Below are 13,260 nucleotides of genomic sequence, written 5' to 3' on the forward strand. Positions count from 1 at the left end.
TCCCCAAAACCAAAGAAATCTTTCGATGTTTCTTTATTGTCTGAAGCGTGAAGTGTCTACCATGTTGAACAAAGAACGCACACTGCCTTTGAGAATATTATGAAGTGATAAACCGTCAGATAATCCACTCTGTAAATTGCCTCCAACATTGGATGGACTCTGATAAGCATACAGTAGCATGTATATGAGCGTATTACAGTATATGCTCCACAAAGGCCAGTGGAGAATATCTGTATATTGCAGCAGTATTGCTGTGCAGGCCATTCAGTTCTCCATCTGTGCAGCTAATGCTCTGCGTCACTCCATCCTCTTTCTCTCGCTCATATTTTCTATCTTTAACGCTGAGAGGGGACTCTCTCTTATCTTTCCCCTCTTGCACCTCATGGTATGGGGGGAAAAAAATCAAACCCCAAAACTACAAGTCCCAACAAAAATACACAGATAACACTGGGTACCATGAAAACGCTGGGGCTAGCATGGCATGGCAGCAACGGCGTAACCAGTTAACTGACATAAGAGGATTCTTTTATCCTCTTCTAACCAGCTTTTTTTTTAGAGGAAGTCAGCCCTTTTGGAGGGAAAACCTCATTTCAGCCAGCTTTCATTTAGTTATTGCCAGTCTGGCTAACCTACAAGTTCTTGAGACATTGCTCTGTGCAGCTGATGGGGTCTCAGGGAATTTACAGCAGAATAGAAGAAACAGGGGTTGACCTCGATACAGAAAATACGGTAGCAAATGGGTGAGTGTGTGCTGGGCAAGAATGATGTGCGGGTCCATGAGCTCTGTTGCCACATGTACTGTATCAGGGCAGGCGACACAGACACTAACAAAGGACAGAGAGAGGGTTTGTTCAGGACGAGGTGTTCTTGTTATGTACTTAAGAGTTGGATTTCACCCATTGATGGCACCCCCACAACAGCAGACAGATTTATCTTACATTATATTGTGCTTTAGTTATAATCCTACTTTGTTTACATTCCTTCATTCGCTATGTGATATAGACAAACAGTGGGAAGCACACGTCCGTTGGCCTCAACAATCTCGACTAGCATCCAAAACTTATAGGAGAAAACACAAGCAGTCAGTCATAGTTCTTGCACTTTATCATGCACATGACTGAGTTAACTGAGAGTCCAATATTTAGTTTCAATATTGATAATGACTAAAAGTATGAAGTTTTTGTTTTTTCTAAAGAAATGGCTTGTCATTACATTACAAGCTGCAAGACTGGTACAATGACTGTCCTCAAAAAATTTTCATGCACACACACTCCACACAGAGACATACAGTACACACACTCACACAGAAGCATGTACACACAAGCAGCATGCTGCACAGGTCCTGGACAGCTGCCACACTCATTCTGATTTCTGGCTGGGGTTGCTGTGGGTTACCTGTCCCCCCCGCAGAGCTTTGTGGGGGTGTACAGCCAGTGTACAGAGGGATGTGCAAAGGTTTGGGGGGGTGTAGGTTATTGTACCCTGTCTTTACACTAGTAAAGAGGCTTCTTTAACATCAAAGAAGGGGCGGGAAAACCTACGACTCCTCTTTCAAAGACAGTCCACAGGAACTACGACCTTGTCTGCTCTCTGCATCTCTTTCTCTGCTCTTCTTTCACTGTCCCCTCTGGGTGGTTACTGAGTGTGAGAGTATGTGTGTGCGTATATGTGTGCAAAGAGGAACAACAGCAACAGAAAGTGTCTTTGTATGGGTGTGCTTTGATATATGTGTGTGTGTGTGTGTGTGTGTGTGTGTGTGTGTGTGTGTGTGTGTGTGTGTGTGTGTGTGTGTGTAAAAGAACTGTCATTGACTGCTTGTGTTTTCTCCTATAAGTTTTGGATTCTGGTCGAGATTGTTGAGGGCAACGTACGTGTGTTTCCCACCGTTTGTCTATAGCAAATAGTGAATGAAAGAATATAATGTAGGATTATAACTAAAGCACAATATAACATAAGACACATCCATCTAACTCTAAACTGCAAAGTTGCCATGCCATAAGTATTTATGACAGGAGTCCCGTTAACCCCTTATGTCTAGCATAAATACTACAGATGCACCGAATCCCGGATTCGGCTTCGGCAGAATATTGGGCTTTTTGACGGGCTTCGGTTTCTGCCGAACCTTAGAATTTTTTTCCACCAAACCGAACCCTACGCTTGCACTACGCGCGTCACGCTGGTCGACGTAATGACGCCGCCGTTGATTACGGGAAGGTGTTTACGTAGGTGGACCTTTCAATGCAGAAAAAAGCAGAAAAAGTGTTGTTTGGCAGTACTTTCAGTCAAAAGAAGGCGATTCAAGTCCAGCTACATGTTCAATTTGCAATGTTGATTAACCATACACAACATTGCCGCTGTTAAAACATTTGCGTATGAAACATCCGAAAGAATACGACTTGTGCATGAAGGAATCTACAGACAGCAGCCAAAGATGACAGTCACAGCTAAAAACTTGTGTTAACCAGACAGTGCCTCTCCCGGGCTGTCAGCTGTTCTCTCAAATGAGTCTCCCTAACAGTTGGAGCGGAGCGACCGAACGGCCGGCTGCTGCTCGTTAGCTAACGTTAGCTTTCTAATTTCACACACCCAACATGCCTTCATCATACACTGGTTAGCGGAAATTTGCCAAACAAAATTGTCACTCATCTGGCGATAGCGATTTGCTTTCCTACAATGTGAAAAGAGCATGTGAATTCAACATTAATGTTGTTATATTTAACTATTTTAGAGGCTGTGGACGTTGTTTACTTCATTAATGTGTTTATTGTGTTAATGGACTGAGGATGGGAGTAGGATTCGGTATTCGGTTTCGGCAGAATCTTAACCAGTGGATTCGGTATTCGGCCTAACCCCAAAAATCTGGATTTGGTGCATTCCTAATAAAAGTACCAAGTATCAAGATTTCAACCATCATCGACCAGTGGCTGGGGACTGGTGACTGTTTAACTGAGATAACTTTGGGGTACTTACAGTAGTGTAGTTTCTGTTGCATCAGATGTGAGGTCATAAACAAATAAGTTCGAATTTGACAATTGCCCCAGGGTCTATTAGGGCCTTGGTGCAGATCTGGAGATCCACTGCAACGAGAGAGACCGTCCTGAAATGAAGGCAGGTTCTCAGACATTTTGTTTGACATCTCAATAATCCTATCTCACAGGTACGCACTCTCTCGCTTCCCATTTTTCACTCTCTTTTTTTTTCACACACGCCAGAGGCAGTGTTGTCAGCTGGTGCAGTGGTCCCATCACTGTGAGAAGAGTGATGTGGTAAATTACAGGGTTAAAGAGCTGCCATAGGGTGACTGACACAAGGACATCACAGCCTTGCCTAATTCCCCCGCCCTCAACAAACACACACACACACACACACACACACACACACACACACACACACACACACACACACACACACACACACACACACACACACACACACTAAGTTTGTCAGTTTTTCCTTCCCCTCTCTTATTTTTCCTCATGTTCCTTCACTTATCATCCCCCTGCCTACTTGTCCCATGGCTTTTATCTTTTTCTCCCCTCTTTCTTGTCTTCCATGTTTTCTGAAGTACCTTCCATTAGAAATACATTAAGCTTTCTGACCCTGTCTGCAAGCTTTCACACTCTCTTTTACTGGCCATTTATTTATTTTTGTTTTTTAAGATTGTTTTTGGGGCTTTTCCACCTTTATTCAATAGGACAGCTAGGTGAGAAAGGGGAGAGAGAGGGGGAAGACATGCAGGAAATTGTCACAGGTCAGATTCGACCTCTGGACCTCTGCGTCGAGGCATAAGCCTCTCAGTATATGTGTGCCTGCTCTACCACTGAACTAACCCGGCCACTTTTACTGGAAATTCTTACTCTCGTAATTCTTTGTCTCGTCTCTCTTAAAAAGGACAGTATTTCAATGTGTCTGCTTTTCTCTTTCTCTCTTGCAGTTTTTACTCTACTCTTTATTGTCTCATCTCTCTCAAAAGGACACCGTTTGTACTTTTTTCCACAACCTTTATCTCGCAGACACTCGCTCTCTCAGCTACTGACTTGTCTTGTTTTGACTCTTGAAGAGAAACTTGGCAAACATGAAGGACATACAAAAAGCGACCGGAAAGTATATCTATATAGAGAGAGATAGGTAAGGTAAGGCAGGCCGTGAGTGTGTAATTGTGAGTGCATATTTTCCAATCTGAGGTGCCTTGGAGTTCCTGCCAAGTCTCAATCACAGACTACACGAACACATACGCTCATGTATTCAGTGAACACACTCAGGTACTCAAGTCAGTCCTACGTCCAATCTCTTAAACTTCTGATATGTGAACTCATACGGCACACAGCCACATACGTATGCATGGAAGGGCAGATACAGTATGATGCATACACCCCTATCTTATAACGCTGTGATACCTGAGGAAATGTACACATGCACACATTTACATACATATGAAACCATGCCCACAGACTCACACAAGCTCTTATCTTCAGTGTATCCTTGAGGGAGAAGTCCTCCAGCTTCCAGTGTCATATCAGACCAAAGAAAGGTGAGCAAACTCTGAAAACAGCATGCCTCTGAAGAAAGAGTGAGATAATGAGTGAAAAAACGGATAAAACAAAGAATCCAATCCCTGAAAGTAGTCTAATGTATATCACATGAGTCCTGTGACCACTGAGACAACAGATAGGATGTGTGTCTGCGTGGTAGAGAAGAGACCTCTGCAAATTCTCAGGAAAAGAAACCTACACATAATGATCACTTCACTCATGTCAGAAAATATTGATAATGCAACACAAATTTTGCTACTCCTATTATTATGCTTTGTCTTATTTCTATTTTGGGAATAATTATGCGCTTGGTTTTGAAACTACAGTTCCCAATATGCTCCGGGGACGTAAACAGGAAGTACAATGTATCCGTGGATGTACAAAGAACTATAGCTGGATGACTTTGAAAAAAAACTTAGAAAAGTGACGATTCTTAGGCAAGCTCTGGAATTATAAGGAGCTTCTAAGCTTTTTAAGTTAAAAACATGTCTATATGTTCAGAGTTATGACTCTTTGCCTCACGTCTTTCCCCTTGCACCTCTGGTGTTAGATAAGAAATCTGAAAGGATGCAGATGAAAATTCCCATAAAACGCAATTAATCAGGGAGGAGCTACGCAATCTTAAAATTGTTCTTCTTTTAATGACACTTTGAGAATCTTAACAAGTATGAAGAAAAATCAGTACGACTATGGTGAAACATTTACGTTTTTTTTACTTTTACACCACTGGTTATCCCAATAATTACAGTAAGAAATAGTCCCGGGCATAACTGTTGTATTAACATGGGAGACAAGAGTGGGTACCGTGTGTATCCTGCACCTTCAGATAAATTGAAGGTCCCTAACATGACATGGCAATCTACACAGAAGATGATAATAGAAAATTGTTGATTTCAAAGTTGTTGTTTTTGTACAACAACTCATATCCACATCCAATCCCAATTCGTTTTCTAATCAAAAACGTTCAGTTGTATCCACTTATAAGTATCTTGGAGTCTCTCTTGACTCACATCTCACTTATTGTGAGCATGTCCAAACCCTAACCAGAAAGTTAAACCAAAAGTTATTTGTTTATAGTAAAATTAGACCATATTTGCTGCTCTCTGTCTCAAAGACTTATCTTCATGCCATCATTATGTCCACTTTGTCGTATTGTTTACCTGTTTGGTCACTCACAACAAATTAAATTCTTGAACCAGTAATAAGACTCTATAACAAAGCCTATAAGCTCCATGTCAGGCTTCCTGGATGGACTCACCACTGTACTGCACTATCTCTGTGTAATGCCTTGACATTTCAGAATTATAAATTAAGCCATGGGATAAAATTGTATTATCAAATTTTAAACGGTCACACTGCAGCTGCTCTGTCTACGTTGGTTCCAAAACCCAGTTCAAGGTCCGAGCGCATTACGAGATCTGCTACAAATAGACTTTTGCCTTTACCGGCTTTTAGAAACTTATGGACAGAGATCTTTTTTCTATGTGCTCACTAAAGCCTGGAATGACATTCCACAGCACATTAGAACTTTAACATTAATAAGACTATTTAAATTAACATTTGCTCGCTATCTAATGGAGAGGTATACCTGTGACCATTGAGTCAGCTTTATGGCTTTGCCCTGTTGCTCATTCTTCTGGTCTGTGTGTTTGTTACTGTTTTGTCTAGGAGTTTTTGTTGTGTATGTGGTGTTTATGTTCTGCAGAGCAGGAACCTGCTGAAAATCTGTTTTATACTGAGTCAGGCCCGATTGTCTTTAATCTTTTCCTGTTTAAAAAATAAAAAATGAAAAATGAAATGAAAATGCAGCTGCATCAATGCTCGTCACCATTTCTTTGTTTCTATTTTCATGAATGTAGCTAGCTATGTGCTGTAGGAAGATGACGTTCCCATTCTTAATCCCGCCTACTGAGGTCCAATTGGTCAATTGTTTCTCCAACAAGGGAAAACAGCCGTCAATGGACACAACATCAGACCCACATTGTTCCGTGGTGTACTGTGGGGTGTAGGGCTGAACAATTAATCGCATTTGCAATTATATCGCGATATGTTGAAACACGATTTCCTAATCGCAAAGGCTGCGATCTGGTAACGTGACTCGCGAGAGAAAAGCAGTCTGCGCTCCGCAGAGAAAGCATCAACTACATGATGTTACACACTCCTGTACAGTTAGGTGGCAGTATGCACCTAAAAGTTGTTTGCAATCCGCCATTAAAGAAGAAGAAGAAGAAGAAGAAGAAGAAGAAAGCACCAACTTGGCTAACGCTACGCCGTACCTTGACCTGTTGTACAATGGCCTCAGGCTCGACAGAAACTTTAGTCCCAAATAGGAACAGTATGTCACTTGAGTGAGAATATTAATATGATGCGCAGCTTCAAGGTATTGTGCAAAACCTGTCTTGCTAACGTTGCTACCCATGGATGTAGTTGCTACCTCACGGGGTAAAACTACGAACCTGTATCAGCATCAGCACTTAAAAAAACAACAACACAAAGCCATCTACGACAGTTGCATGGCTAAAATGCCGAACACCAGTTTGTCAAGTAAGAAAAATACCATCCGGCAGGCATCACTCACCGAAATGTTTGAAAGTGTAACGTTAACTCCATACGAACGTACTTTAAAACGGAACGAGGAAATTAATCAAGCAGTAACATGATGCCCCTTAGTACAGTCACCAAGCCTGGATTCACGGCTACACAGAGGGTCTGTTTCTGCCACGCAGTCAGAGAGTGATGGCCGTAGTCTGTATGTGTTTTTAAGATGAAAAAAGGTGGATTTGGTGATAGATTTGATGCAAGTATGAAGTACACTGACCGAAGCTGGATCAGAGCGGGAGTTGCTAATGGTGAGAAATTGCTTCCTTTGTGATCAGGATCACTATGGCTGGTAGTGCCAAACTCACTGCACTTTAGTCTGCGTTATGTGTTGCTGTTACTGACTAGATTCATATTTGGATATTAATGTTCAGACAGTGACTTTGAGTTACCTAAATATTTTCAAAGAGGTACAGGCAGATATTTTCAGCATTTTTGTTTTGTTACTGACTGGAGATATATATATATATATATATATATATATATATATATATATATATATATATATATATATATATATATACACACACACATACACACACACTATATTTTTACTCATTTAACTGTCTAGTTAAGCGACTTTGAGTTTGTGAAAAGCGCTATATAAATTCAGTTTATTATTATTATAGTAAAGTTCAAAGACAGTATTTAAAAAGTGCAATCCACATGTTTACATATGTTTATTAAAGTAAATAATAATCTAAATACTACTAAGTGTGGTAAAGTCACATACTTGTTTTTATATTTCTGCAATCTGCACTTTAGTTTGTGTGATTTTGTTTCTGACTTTCATATGAATGTTTACACCAGGCTTGGTCAGTGCTCAATATACTACTGTAATTGAAGTAGTTAAATAAAAGATGTAATTCATATAAATTCATGCATCACCTAATTTCATCATCACATACAGGCCTGGCCTCCAGGAAAGAACAGTTTGTTTAATCTATCTAATCTTGTGTTGTTCATACTATACAATGATTTATTGCTTGTCTTTGTTGAATAATGCAGAAGACATAGATCTTTAAAAAATAATCGCATATTAAATCGCAATCGCAATATTGGTGAAAAAAATCGCAATTCGATTATTTAAAAAAATCGTTCAGCCCTAGTGGGGTGTAATAAACACTGTAGCCTCTAGGCGTCACTAGCAGGGCTCAGTCATGTTCTTGTCAAGTTCTCTTCTTTTCCACCTTCTCTTCCTCACTGTCCGTCTCTCAGTCACTCTACTTCAGTGATTTTGTCGAGGACCTAAGGCGTTACTGAACTCAACACGCTGAGAAGAGAAAAAGAGGGGACAAACTGAAAACTATTTTCTTCAGAGTTCTCACACACACACACACTTCTCAACTGTCCCGTTACGAGACACAGACTTTGGTGTAGGACAGTGGAGGGTGGGCAAAGTGGCGCCAGGCAGCAGGTTTTCATTCACACACACACTTAAGAGTCCCACAGGAGCCCATTCAGCTGTCTGCAGAAGAAGAATAGAAGTGATTGACAGGCAGAACAAAATGAGGTAAAGGTAATACTATTCAATGGAGGTGACAGGTACAGTCACTCTGTGTGCGTGCGTGTGTGCGTGCGTGTGTGTGTATGAGTTTTACAGAACGTGTCAATCAGCAGGAAAATGAAGCTCGAGTGACATGACCGCTAGGCATGGCACTTTATCGAGTGATGTGTGTGTGGGCATGTGTGTGTGTCTGTGTGTGTATGTGTACTAGTGCATGTAAAGGTGTATATGTGTAGATCACTTAAAACACCATTCCAGTTTTGGAGGGCATGTGGAGGTGAGGAGTTGAAAAGTTCAGATGTCCAGAGAAATAGTGCAAGAGAGACTCTTTTTATGGCGCTAAAACAGTCTCATAAGTATTTGCAACTTGTAAAACACAATGCAGAAATGAATGCAGAGTGATTTGTATCCGCAAACACAATTTATGCGTTTGATTCCTTAGACAGTCCCTCCAGGATTTTGCGATGTCGTGATCACGCCAATTCACGCAAATTCAACCAATCACTGTGACTTTGGTGCGACTCGCAATTTTGACCAATCACTGCAACTTTTCCGCAAATTTGACCAATAACCGGAGTTTCCCGCGACTTCAACCAATGCCAGCAGTCCCACATGCCAGACTTTACGTCAGTATAATGTGACTCTGAGAGCCACTGACCAAGCGGGAGTGAGAGAGAGCTTGTTTCTGATATGAAGACGAGACTCGAACATCTCACATTTACCAACAAACGTACAGTGAAAGACCGTGCAAAAATTTCAGACCTCCTAACTGTACACATTTTAACATCAATGTACGCTGTAACGTTTTTTCACTCTAAAGTCTGCGGCTGCTGTTACAATCCTGTCGGCTGTCTGCAACGGGCGGGGGCGGGACTGCTGTTCAGTTCCCCCTGCTACTGATGCGCACACACACAAACACACACGGTGGATGCAGGAAAAAACGGAGATGAGACGCACAGGATGACCTAAATTGAAGACAGCTACGCTCGTTATTGTAAGTGCAATGATAAGTTAAAGTCCAAGAAGTACTTTATCAAACCGTATGCGTGGCCGAGCCCAGGCCAGGATAGGAAATGAACTAACAATGTAAAGATCAACAAGCCACTGACACATATGTTCAAATTTGATTAATTCAATAAATTATAAATTTTTGTCTTAAATCCACCAGCCTTTTTCAAATAATACCAACATTTGCAGCATCCTGAGCCTTTTTGGTAAGGTTACTAGGAAAACTCAGCCCAGAGTAGTTTTATTCTCCTTTTTATGTTTCCTTTTTATTTTTAAAGAACAATACAAAAAAAAAAAAAGAAGTCTCCCAAAACTTCATTGCAACAAACATACAAAAGACATCGCAACTTTTATCAACATTTTTTAGAAAAGCTCCCGCAAAATCAGGCATTTTATATTCACTAGCATTGCTGTTCAAGCTGTACAAGGTGAACGTTAGCGCGCTCCAAAATGTAGCATACTGCTGCTATAACAACATTAAGCAAATTGTAAATGCACTGCAACAATGATGCTGAAAACATAAATGTAACGTGACGACAAAGTCCTAATAATATCAATTTACCCGGAGGAACGTCAAGTAGATTCTGCCAACCGAGTCTGAAACATTTGACAAGGCTCCTTCATAGTCTTCATGTAGTTTAACAGCGGTTGGCATGCATAAGTGTTGCATTACCGCCATCTACTGGAGAGCGCTGGGATCTTCACTTGAGACACGAATTGTTTGTGACAACAACGGCGCGGAAAAACAGTCTCAAAAGTACCCACACAAATAGGAGATTTACAAATATATGTACATTGAAAAATACTAAGTTCATTTAAAAATTATGAAATACGAGTTCCAAATTAGATGCACGGACACAGATACGCATATGCGGATACAAATCGCTCTGCATTCATTTGTGAATTGTGTTTTACAAGTTACAAATACTTATGAGACTGTTTTAGCACCATATATTTTGCCCCATAACGAAACACCTTAAAATAAGTAAGTTTTGTGCTTAAACCAACTAAAATGCAAAGTTTCACAATATGAACGTGTCTGGTGGAAGATGGAAAACACTCCTGTGGGTCGTTCATGTATGAGAGGGTAGGAATAAACGACGTTTGTCATTTGATTTGGAGGACTTGTTACAACAAAAAGAAAGACAAGCAAACTACAAACAAATTTAAAAAAACTGCAGTGTACATACCAGTGAGGGAGGATCGTAATTTTGTAACTATTGCAATACAGAGAATCTACTTTTCTAGGACAAACAAGTCTGACTGATTGTCATTATTGTTTAAATCGGTTGATTATTTTCCCAAGTAATTGTTTTGTTTACAAAATGTCAGAAAATGAGAAGAATGCACATTACAACTTCCTAGAGCCCAAGGTGGCATCTTCAAGTTCCTTGTCCAAAATCCCAAAATATTCAGTTTATTATCATTAATGACAAAGAAAAGCATCAAATCCTCACATTTGAGAAGCTGAAATAGATACACAAATTTGCAGATTAATTTTCTGTCAATCAACCAATCAACTAATCATTTGAACTCTGTTATTACATTTGATACGGTCATAGTACTTTTCTAGCTAAGGACTTATTTGACCTTCCTAAAAAGTAAAAACTAAAATTATTACTTGGACATTTTTTGTATTCTTCATGAACCTCTTTCGATTTTTGTTGGTCTACTAGGGAGGACGTATGAACATTATGCATTTCTGAATTGTACTACTTCATTGAAATTAGGATATCAATTCAGCAGCCAAAAAAAAAAAAATAAAAGATCAGAGAATGTAATAATCTTGCAGCCTGTGTGTCCCTTTGTGGGACAAAGGGAGGGAGAGAAAGATGGACACAGGGTGAGAGAGAGATGAGTGGAGGCTCTTCTAAGCAGATGTGTAAACGTCATTAGAGGAGGTAATGGAGGGAGGAAGGTGGGAAGAGGGGGGGGGGGAGGGGAACTACTCCAGCAGAGGTATTTACCCATAGCCTGGAGCAGAAACACAAACACAGCCCCAGTAATGACTGAGACAGAGGGGCAGGGAAAGATAGAGAAAAAGAGATGTTTTGTAAGGAATCAGGTCTTGATTAGGCAGACAATTAGTTGAAAAAAAGACAAGCAACATGACAATGTTACAATATGTTTTACAATCCAAAATGTCAACATTTAGACCGGATGCCACTAAACCAGCGATGGTTGTCTTTCACCCCTGTTCAGCTAATAGACCTAATCCTGGCAAGTGTTTCACTAAAAGCCGAGTGCATCTGCCCTACAGCAACGCCCAAGGGCAGGAAAGACAATACTTCCAATCGCTGGCTGACTTCAAAGAGATTCTCGGGGACCATGTTCCTCTCTGGTGTCTGTCCCCTGTCACAGCAAAGGTGACACGTGTCACACTGACCGTGGTTTTGTTTATGTTGTTGGATTTTCTTCTTTTAAAGCTGTTTGGTTCCCTGTTGTTTGCCCCTCACCTCCTGACCACAAACACACGTATAAAATGGTAAACCCACACATGGACTCACAAACAAACACAACTGATGAAATACTGTATGTATATTTGTGTGCACTGTGCAGACATCCACATTAAACACACAAACATATGGCTCAAACAGACAAAAACCAACACTAAGTCCAAATGCATGGTATTAATTAAATGCATATACACATACATATGCACACCAACTGGGCGCATCACCTTGATGAGTTCAGGATAAAATGGTACAAATATGTTAATCAGAAAATACTTTTTCTCCCCTTCACGGTGGATCAGAGGGAATGCAGCTGGGGCACATTGTGCGTCTGCATCTCTGCAGTGTTTATTTTATGAAAATGTCCTCTAGCTGTATTTTTAAGAGTGTACACACATACAGAAACATACAGCTTAGTTAAAGCTTTCCACAATTGGTGTACACAACATAATGTGCACTTTCAGACAGACAGACAGACAGACAGACAGACAGACACACACACACACACACACACACACACACACATACACACACACACATACACACACACACACACCTGTCAAGGGCTCAGGAAGACGGGGTCCTTTAAAGTTGTTGTCAGATGCACAGAGCGAGATGGACCCTGGCAAAACGAAAGGTCACGATAAACGTCCCCTAGACTTCTCCGCGCTCTTATTTCCCCGTCACACACTCACACACGCGCTGTCTGTCACCTCCCAGACGAGGCCATGACACCTTGGACACCTCTCAGCAGGCCGTGCCTCCATCTCTCTCTGACAGGTTGACGTGGCACAGAGTGGTCGGACGTCGATGGCACTCTGACCAAGAAGTTTGTTCTCTTTGCTGTGACCTCAGAGATGGATGCTGGTGTCATATCTCCCTTTACCCCCCGCTGCAGTACTCTCCTGACTGGAAGTAGAAATAAAACCCTTTCTAGCGTCTACGCTCCGCTCTTCTTTCCTTTACCTTGCAGTTGTCTATCACACTTCATCGCTGTCGTGTGATCTTGGGTGTGGGTGGTGGGGTTTTCCAAAGTTCTTTTCTATTTGGAGATTGCTATAAACTTCCAATGGAGATTTAAACAAATTCAATTACAGCCGCTAACAATTAATTTCATTATTGATGACAATAACACAGCCAGGATATAGGATTCTGATGAACA

General features: G+C 40.9%; 1 protein-coding gene across 5 annotated transcripts in view; it reads right to left on the reverse strand.

Moving 5' to 3' along the window:
* LOC120547757 (WD repeat containing planar cell polarity effector) overlaps positions 1 to 13,260 on the reverse strand; it is an 81,570-nt gene that overhangs the window by 56,790 nt on the left and 11,520 nt on the right. The window contains exon 2 of one of the 5 annotated variants that reach the window (XM_039783411.1): positions 4,458 to 4,559. The exons of 3 other annotated variants lie outside the window; for them this stretch is intronic. The gene's annotated coding sequence lies outside the window, so the exon portion shown is untranslated. Of the gene's footprint in view, positions 1 to 4,457; positions 4,560 to 7,110; positions 7,134 to 13,260 lie in introns of those variants that run through there. One more of the 5 variants, XM_039783412.1, reaches the window with a different exon arrangement.

The sequence above is a fragment of the Perca fluviatilis genome, chromosome 19 (genome assembly GCF_010015445.1).
Source record: "Perca fluviatilis chromosome 19, GENO_Pfluv_1.0, whole genome shotgun sequence".
Taxonomy (NCBI): Eukaryota; Metazoa; Chordata; class Actinopteri; order Perciformes; family Percidae; genus Perca; species Perca fluviatilis.